This window comes from Geospiza fortis, unplaced genomic scaffold, assembly GCF_000277835.1.
Source record: "Geospiza fortis unplaced genomic scaffold, GeoFor_1.0 scaffold16, whole genome shotgun sequence".
NCBI lineage: Eukaryota > Metazoa > Chordata > Aves > Passeriformes > Thraupidae > Geospiza > Geospiza fortis.
In genome coordinates, this window is record NW_005054302.1 from 2,368,062 (window position 1) to 2,375,445 (window position 7,384).

The 7,384-nt window shown below is 40.2% G+C and overlaps 1 protein-coding gene across 2 annotated transcripts in view; it reads left to right on the forward strand.

Moving 5' to 3' along the window:
* Positions 1-1,027: 1,027 nt before the first annotated feature.
* The window catches only part of SACS (sacsin molecular chaperone), a 58,170-nt gene continuing 51,813 nt past the window's right edge, over positions 1,028-7,384 (forward strand). For both annotated transcript variants that reach the window (XM_031066010.1, XM_031066011.1), the window contains exon 1: positions 1,028-1,248. The gene's annotated coding sequence lies outside the window, so the exon portion shown is untranslated. The remainder of the gene's footprint in view (positions 1,249-7,384) is intronic.

A 7,384-nucleotide genomic window follows, 5' to 3' on the forward strand; every position in this document is an offset into this window, starting at 1 on the left:
AGACTCAGGCAAAATCCCTAATCTCATCCTTTCAGCCAGTCCTGAAGCTTTTGTGAAGTGCTGTGCTAGTCCAGCATTTTAAATGAAGACTGACAGGTTGGAATGATGTGTTTCTGGTAGTAGGCTACTGGATCAAGGAGAGGGACAGCATTCTACACTTGCATGTGGAATTCAAAGAACACAACTGGTGAGATTAGAAGGGCTCTCAGAGGAAAGGTTTCTTCGTTTTCTTGGAGGCCAACCTGACAAGTTAACATGAGCGACCAAGGGGAGAGAATGAAAAATCTTACAAATGCCTCAAATGCTGAGGTCTGCTTTATGCAGTTGATCACATGAATAGGAAAATGAATGTAAAATTAATAAGGAGATGAGTTTAAAAATGTGAAAGTGCTAATAGCAACCTGTGCCAGCTTAAAAAATGAAACCAAGCTTGGAACACTGCTGGTAGCCCACAGATTTCTGACTTTTGATGGAATCAGCCCTGACAAAACTAATTTAAGGAAGTTCTAAAGAGTGTGAGCTTTCCACATTAGCAAAACAGAGACAGTACAGTAAAGATATTTGCCAAAACTGCTATACAGACAGAAGTTTTTACAGAGGACTTCTTCAAATTGTGAACATTTAAATGTAAACATTCTTTGACATAGAAGGAGAGTTGTGAGCGAAATAAATAAGCAGAAAACCTATTATTTCTATTATATAAGCTGAAAAAATGAAAAAAGTGAAGAAATAAAGCAGCAAAATGTCAAGAAAAATTTGAGTTAAACAGAACCAATCACAAAGTTTGATCTGTTACAGGAAGCAGTTCAAATACATGTTACACCTTGAGTTACATCTCTTAAAATTGTATTATTTTGGCCTTCTGTCTTGATATCCTTCCACATCCGTTTGACTGGTCCATGCCTGGAGCTTGTATTCTGCTCCTGAAACCTGAGGTTAGTCAGGACCATATCTCTTTAAAAAAAAGCCCCACACAGACAAAGAAAGAAAAAAAACCCAGGCTGGGAAGGGGGAGCTAAAGCCTCTGCTGCATTGGGCTGTTCGGATACATCGGCTGCAGCAGTGGTCACGCATCCCTCCGCAGCCTGCTAATTTTGCAAAAGAGGGGGCAAAGGACCATTTTGCAGCCCAGATGCTGCCAAACACAAGCAATCAATGGAAGGAATGGCACAATGAGCAGACAAGCATGTGGAAGCAGCTTACGAAGAAATAGTTAATGCCGAGCTTTGTCCTGGCTGATGCCGTGATGTAAGTACAAGCTCGACAGCAGATCCCGTGGTCACTGCAGTTGTTTGTGGGAGATGTTTTATGGGTATCCTGATGCTTTTAGTGCTTACAGCTGGAGAAAGCATTAACTGTGACTTGTTTCATAGTGTGTTTAAGCAAATAACTGTATTGTCTCTGTCTCTACAGGATTTTTGAGTGACTCACAGGCTGCAGTGCGTTGATAGGGTGGGTGAAGAGTAGAACTGTGCACATGAGCTTATTCTCCTTTCCTGATGGCTTATCTGGGCTCTGCTCTATAGATGTGCTGGCAGATTGCTGCAGCACCACCCTCCCTGTGCAGAGGCCTCTTGCTGAATTTCAGCTCTGCCTTCAAGCACAGGGATGCACAGTGCATTTTTTCACACTGCCGAGAATTATTTGCTATACAAACTTACTTCATGCCAAGTGCTTTATTTTAATTTTTTTCTCATGTATGCAGTTGTAAGAAAGCTTATGAAATTTCAATGGCTCTGTGTGTTACTATCAGGAGACTAGTTCTTAGCATAGCTCTCCCAAAGAGACTGCCAAGTATGATTTATTACTCGAAGGAATGTACACTTTCCTATCTTTGGACTGTTGCTAGCTTAAGTAGATGTATATATTTTTAAATATAAGCCTTCTTCTTGCAGAAATCCAATGTCTTTCTCTTTGCCAAATGATTTACTGCTTTTTATTTTGCATATGCCCTAATGATCTAGTAATGATCCTGCTTTAGAAACAAGAGAAAAACAGAGCTAGGGCAAGTTTACTGCACTGCATTTCTCAGCAATTTTTTGGTAATCAGACAAAATTTTTTATTGTAGACAAAACTACACATATCAGCAGAGTGAAAGAAATGCAAGTAGTGAGTATTTCCTTGTTATTGCATGAGAATATTAATTTTGCTTTCATCTAAGTACTGCATAAAGCTATGATGATTTGTTCTGAGCCAGAGAATATCATCTATCTATTTGATGTCCTCTGTGGCTGCACCTTGGTGCTTAATGCAGCTCCTGCAGGAACGCCGGGAGATCTCCCTCCAGTGTCGTGTCGGGGAGGTGACAGCAGGGTGATGGTGACAAGCAGCCTGTGTGGGCCTGCTAAGGAGGGTGGGCAGTTGTTACAAGGAGGAGCCTTCTTTTGTGCATCTCTTTTGGGATGTGGCAGAGCTGCAGCTCCTGATGCCAAGGGCTGCAAGGTAATGCACTTCTGCCCCGCCACTCTGATCCCCTCGGTGGGGATGTAAGGCAGAGCTTCCCCTCACACCAAGGAACTCACAGGGAAGTTTTACCATCGTTGCTTTGGAAGTTGTCCTCACCTTGTATTCCCAGAGGTATAAGAGCTCCATTGGCTGTCTATTTGCAAAACAACTTCTTATTGCTTGCTATCAGAAACTGAATTATAAGAAGCCAAATTCATCCCTTAATGAGCTTATAGCAAATTACTGTTACCTAGGAAGTGCTCTGGCAGTGATTGTGAATGCTGAGGCTTGGTATTGTCAGTGTTCATCCTTGTCCCTTCCTCCCCTGTGTCAGGATTGTCACCCTCCCAACACCAAGCAGAATTTCTGGTTGGAAACAGGATTTCCAAAGATTAAGAAAGTAATCATTTGCAAGAATACAAAAATATTTTAAAAACCCTCAGTCCTACATTGAAAAGTTCTGTTCACCTACAGAAAATGTGCAGGACTATTGGATAAAATAGTTTTATAGGCTGCTTACTGTTGTGTAAAGATAGTGGGAAAAATTCAGCTCCTGTGTACTTCCATTGTTTTCAGCAGAAAAGTACACTGGGGTGAATTTGGTGTTTCTGGGGCCAACTCAAAAGCCTTTTGTTTCTCTGTCCTTCTTTCTTGGTTGTTTTCCTGTTTCTTAGATGGGAGTTTTTTATGACCTTGAAGGCAACGGGCACAGATTTATAAAGTATAATACAGAGGACCTAAAATGCTCAGGTTTGGACCGTAGTTTCTTTCCATTAATGAAAGCACAACAGCTTCCAGAAGAAGCTGATATATCACATATCTAAAACTAGCCCATAGTTACTGACTTCAGATTTTTAGGCACTGTTGGATCCTACTCTCAAAAGTGGAGTTTCTAAAATACTGTGTTAATTTTTATGCTAAAATTTACAAAAGTGTAGGCTTTGTAAGGCAAAAGAGCATTTTATTGAAGAGTTTAAGCAGTGTCTAGTTGCTCAGTATGTATCAACTCTTGGAATAACACAGAATTGAAAATATTCATGTCAGATTTTGAAATATTTGATCTTCTGGAAGATTTAGTCTTTTTTGAAAAAAGTGTTAATTCACTTAGCAATATTTTTTGTTATACGCACAATTATTCAGCAATTATTTCTGCCTCAGGTAAGAAATATAACAACTGATACAATTATTTGGTACAGTAGGTGGGCATTTTTCTTCTAAATGTGTATTTAATGGATATATTTGCACTTTAGCAGTCTTGAGCTAAATCTTTAAATGAGATTATCTAGTTCATTAGCATTTTTTGTCCTCTTTTTGATCAGTTCAGCAGAAGATGGTCATTGTTTGAAACTTTTAGCAAGTTGTTGGTTGTGATGGAGGTACACCAGAGCTGTGAGAAAGGAAGTTTTCACATTGTCTGTGAAGACCTACATGTGTTCATGTGCAAAAAAAATGTGCAGCCATAAAGGTCAGATTAGAAATAAATGAGGCTTAATTTTCTTCCCTAAAATTACCTGTAGAACCTTTGTCCACCCAGGTGAAAAAAAATAAGGCATTGTTTCTGATGGTTGATGATAACACTCATGAGAGGATGGGGCAGGTGTTTTGATCTCCTCTGGTGACCTCACAGGAGGGCATGAATGTGCCTCAGGCCCCTCTCAGTGGTGAGGTTTGGTTTCCCTTTTCTTACAGGAGAATGTTACAGCTGGCTGCATATACCAATCACCACCTATTTCAGATATGACAGCTGGTGGAAAATAGCAAAGGTCAGAGGTTTAGCACTCTAGTCTCCCATGAGGAAGGAAACAACAACGTTAGTGTTTAAGTTGCTGTTTTGTCTGGGATAGAGTTAATTTTCTTTCTGGTAGCTGGCACAGTGCTGTGTTTTGGATTTAGTATGAGAATGATATTGATAACACACTGAAGTAGCTGTTGCTAAGTAGTGCCTGCTCTAAATCGAGGACATTTCAGTTTCCCTTGCTCTGCCAGCAAGGAGGTGCTCTAGAAGCTGGGAGGCAGCACAAAGAAAGGACAGTTGAGCCAAACTAGCCAAAAGGATATTCCATACCATAGAATGTCATGTGCAGTATATAAAGCTGGTGGGAGGGGCTGGTTGCTGCTGCCCAGGGATGGCCTGGGCATTGGTCAGCGACTGTGTTGTGCATCACTTGTTTCACTTGGATTTTGTTTCTGTCTCCCTTTTCGCTATATTCCTTTGCATGAAAATTATTATTATTGTTATTGTTGTTTAATTACATTTTTTAACCTATTTTCATCTCGACCAGTGGGTTTCACCTTCTTTCTGATTCTCCTTCTCATCCCACTGGGGGAAGATGGGTGAGCAAAGAATCTGTGTGGTACTTAGCTGCTGGCTGGGATAAAACCACAACAGAGTTTTAGTTAAAGCTTCAGCGAAGCAACAGGAACAGCCTGTACTTTTTCTCATTTTAGGAGAGGATACTTTACCTATCTCTTTGTTAGTCATATATGATGCAATGTGGAGCTCTGCAGAGGTAATGGCAAAATTATTGTCAGTTTTTAAATGATGTAAACTGAGATCCTAGGGAATGTGATAGTTGCTTCAGAGTGGTCTGATGCACTTTTACAAGAAAACACCAGCTGTTGCCAAATCCTGTCCCATAAAATCATTCAAACTATGAAAGAAATTGCTAATGCCAAATGTCTGGAGATCTGCTGGGAGAGAAGGGGAATTTCAAGATTGCACCCTCAATCCTTGTTTGCGCTACCTGCGCTTTCCCCATGAAATGCCTCCTGTAAACCTTCCCCTTTCTCATCAAATTTCTCCCTCCATATTATTGTTTGTCTTCATACCAGGACAATTCCTACACAAACCACCACTTCTAACCAAGTCCCATGAGTTTTTTTTGTAACAGCAGTGTTCCCAGCCTGCCCCAATCCTTACAGCAGCACCTAACATTTCTCATACTCTCCAGGCCACAGATGTACTGCTAAATAAGAGGTAGGGAACTAAATTCCGCTCAAGTCCTTAGCTCTCTGTGCTCAAAGGTGCAGCCAAGCTCCTGCCTGCATGTTCTGAGAAAGGCTCTCTGTCTAGTCTCTCTGTCTCTCCATGGGTAAGAGAGAGAGCAAGATGTGCAGTGGAGGATGATTTTTGTACTATAGAGTGATGTAGAGCTTCATTCCAGGTGCCAGCATTTTTCAGCTCACTACCTCCATGCTCGTATTGGACTGGTGCTGGAAATGCTTCTCTGGATCTTGGCATTGGCTTATGTTTCCCCACCCTGTGCCAGCCAGGATCTCAGCCTAATGCTGTTGACCCACCACAGTAAGGCAGATTTAAGAGCTGAAGAACTTAAATTGTTTAAATTGATTTCTGGTTTGTTTTGGTTACTCCTCTCAATAGTAAAAACATCTCTTTGACTCATGCTTGTTGTTTGATGTTTATGCAATGTTCATATATGGACACAGAGACATCCCTCAAACAGCAGTAGTGGTGTGGAAATCTCATCTCCTTGGGACATACACAATGATATACAATAATCTATTTAGCTGTGTAGGTTAGCAAGCCCTTCCCTACCACAGAAAAATGGATATGAGATTTGTCGTATCTTCTGTGAGAGATGCATAAAGATGGATTTATTCCAGTTTCTCATTAGCTGTGACAAGGATGATGTCAGATAAGTTGTGCATGCCCTGTTTTATAAATAATAAATGAGAAGGAGCCTGTCTCCTCTTCAGCTAATGGATTAATGTTATAGCTGGATGGAAAAGCCACCAGCTTAATTTGTGGAACATGATGGAGCAACATAATTGCTTAGACTCCCTTAAGTGTATTTATCCCAGGGCCTCCTGCTTGACCCTTTATCTTGATCTTTGGCATCTCTCTCATCATATTGTAAAATCCAAGTAACAATGAAGTCTTACTGTTCTCTAAAAAAATGCTACAAATAATAGAACAAATTACACTGGTTTTTTTGGTCAACCTAAACCCTATAATATAAAAATCTTCCACATACCCTTTCAGCTTCATTTATTAATTATTAGCATAGCAACTGCAATCTAAAGTGTCTTTCTCATTTCTTGCTTTTTCTTGTAGTGCTTGCAGAGAGAGCTTTGTTGTTATAAGCTCATCATTAATCATAATTTTCACTAATAAGGTGCAGTTTAATCAAGTAGTCCAAAACACTCTGCATACACTCATGAATGCAGCTTTATTTATTTATGCAGCACCTGATGCTTAATATAGCTCTCTATGAATAATGTTATGGCTGTTTGATGTGTTGAAAAGTCCATGTTCAGACCCTCAGTCATTTTCTTTCAGTATTAGGCCAACTTTTTAGCATTTTTGATTGGAGAGGGGAAGAAAAAAGGGCATTAAATTGTCCCTCTCGGAAGTCCTGTGTAGAATTGGGTATGTTGTGAAGCAATGGAAGAGAAGGATGTGGTGTCAAATCATGGGCACAGCAAATCTTGGCAGAGTTTTAAAGATGTTTTTCCAAAACAGTTGCTGTCATGAGTGGCACCTGCTACATAAACAGGTGACATTTCAGTGCTTTTCACACTTGGTAGCATCTGTAAATGACTTGGGTAGTCTCAGCTCTTAAAAGATTTCCTCTGCACTCTCTTGGTATGCTGTATCAAGCTAGATCTGTGTTCACCTCCTTGTTTCTGCAACATTTGGCATTCCTAGCTGGAAGTTTTCACCATAATGCATCCCAGTTTAGAGACAAGCTCCCCCCACTTATGAAGTAGAAATTAATACAGATGGATTCCCTGCTTAAAAACATACTAGTCATAGACAGGAAATGCCATGCCATTTGTCATCAATTGTGGCTGACAAATGACATAACGAAAAAACCACTTCTGGTCATGTCTGTCAAACCCTGTCCATACTTGTACAAGTAGATAGTGATGATAAAAATATCTTCCTGATTTTTTACTAAGAAATTGGAGGAAAAG